The following is a 2,133-nucleotide window of genomic DNA, read 5'->3' as shown; positions in this document are numbered from 1 at the left end:
AAATGTCTCTCTGACCTATAAATAATTCTTCACTGGGTTCTCTTTGCTTGATGAATAGATTGTTTTTCAGTTTTTAAGTTCTTTAATTTTTTCAGACATTTATTAAGTTTTTATTTTAGGGATTTAAAATAAATACTTCTCACCAAAATACCCCATGGTGGCTGTGTGCAGTTGTGTGTATGTGATGTGTTTTCCCTCTCCTGCAGGGCGTGACTGACAGGTGCTGCAGCACAGGTGTTACTGATCTGAACCCAATCAATAGGGCTTCATAAGGAGCTGGAGCCTGGAAGGAGGCGTCAGCTGGTTGCTTTTGCCAGCGTGGTAACTGACCCTGTTATACAGAACTATGCAGTGCTCCTAAGCTTGCTTTTTTTGATTTGTTTTTGTCCTGCTGTGCAGACCTGGTCATTTTTGTGACTACATTCCAAGGTTCCAAGGTTCCTGTTCTCCGTGTCATGCTCAGGTGAGCATTAGAAATAATAGTTCATATAATAATAATAATAATAATAACACCACATGGAGACACCTTACTATTGCTCACCTGCCTGTCCACCCTCCACCTGCCTGTCCACCCTGTTAACACGGAGCGACTCCAAGATCATACAGTGGAAACAGGAACTCGACAGCGTTCTGTTCCTCCTTCTCTGCCAAACTCAGTCACCGTGGGAAAGACCTTTCTCTCCAACAAGCCCTCATCAACCACCAGTAAGTCCACCTGAGACCTTTTCTCCATCCATTTCCATTTCCACCCTAGAGCCTCAATAGCCTCTCTCTTCTACTCCTCAGTGACGATCCTGTTCCCCTTGGCAGTTCGCGTCCAGGTTCAAACCCACATGCTTGCACATTCAATAAATTGTTAAAACGCTGTTCTGTCCTCCTGGTTGTCACCCCAGAGTCCATTAAATCAAACATTATGTTTTGTTTACTATAGAAGTAACGATATTCATCAGCAATGATATGGAAGCTAAAAGATGACCTGCTAGGTAGGAGAAGCTGCATGGTCAGCTTCTTAGGTGGCAACCAGCTGAATCAGTTGACTTATTTATTTGGTTGCCACCTTAACAGATGGACATGGTGTGTGATTTATTTATTTATTTTTTCTAGAATAACTGTATAGATTATTTAAAGGTGCAAGTTCACATGCAGCTTGAACAATACACCTGATACTAAAAGATTTGCTGATTTTTGTCCGTTTGGGTCTGCTGCTTAACCTACATCCTGATGCTGTGGTAAATATCTGAGTTGAAGCTCAAATATCTAATGAAGGTAGCAGAAACCACTACCATGAATACCAAAAGTCTTCTTGGTAACCAGTCCAACAGCTGTTACCTTGGAGAGTGGACCAGGCAGCTGGATGAACGCTGCTGACGGAGCAGTCAAACAGATTTATTAGGCAAGTTCCCCTGAAGCCTAACTGTCAAAAGACATGACAAGTACTGCTCCCATATCTCAAGGCTGTTTGATCTCTTCATCTAAAGGAAGCAAAGTTGTTTAGTGCCAGTTCACTAAAATTTCAGTTCTGGACACTGCACATTTTTATACAATTCATACCTATTCAATCCAGTAGGCTCAAAGACTTAAGGTCAGATTCAAATATAGTACCTGCTCACGACAGTAGTGACTACTGTGAGCATGCAATTATATTTAAATGGAGCAGAGGGGGACAGTAGAAAGGAAAATCTTTTAAAGGAAAGACTCTTTAGTAGAACCAGGTTCAGGATGAGCAGCCATCTGCCTGCTCTAATATAAATGATAATAGGATTATGTTTTTAACATTTCAGTTTGAGTGTGAATGATCTATGCCAAAACGTCTCATAACAATCCATCTAAGGTATGCCTATGAACATCCATTTTCTAAGTATCTACATAAGTACATCATTATGGTGAACCCCAAGGTTCTGTTTAGGGACACTTGTCTCTGTTGTATATGTTTCCACCCTATTTGACACTGAACACATTTTTATAGATATTTCTTACTAGCAGTATGCAGAATATAATTAAATATATATATCTCTGCTGAGTCTGCTGCCCCCGCGACCCGGTCCTGGATAAGCGGAAGACGACGAACGAACGAACATATCTTTAAAGGGTTAGTTTGATTTTTGAAGTTATTTATATCAATTCCCTTATCTG

General features: G+C 40.6%; 1 long non-coding RNA gene across 1 annotated transcript; it reads left to right on the top strand.

Moving 5' to 3' along the window:
- The first annotated feature begins 314 nt into the window (after positions 1-314).
- Positions 315-865, top strand: LOC124856390. The gene is made up of 3 exons (XR_007035317.1): positions 315-463; positions 598-705; positions 787-865. It is a non-coding gene; the product is annotated as an uncharacterized LOC124856390 (long non-coding RNA).
- Positions 866-2,133: the final 1,268 nt, after the last annotated feature.

The sequence above is a fragment of the Girardinichthys multiradiatus genome, chromosome 20 (assembly GCF_021462225.1).
Source record: "Girardinichthys multiradiatus isolate DD_20200921_A chromosome 20, DD_fGirMul_XY1, whole genome shotgun sequence".
NCBI classification, from domain to species: domain Eukaryota; kingdom Metazoa; phylum Chordata; class Actinopteri; order Cyprinodontiformes; family Goodeidae; genus Girardinichthys; species Girardinichthys multiradiatus.
This window is presented reverse-complemented; position numbering and strand designations above follow the sequence as displayed.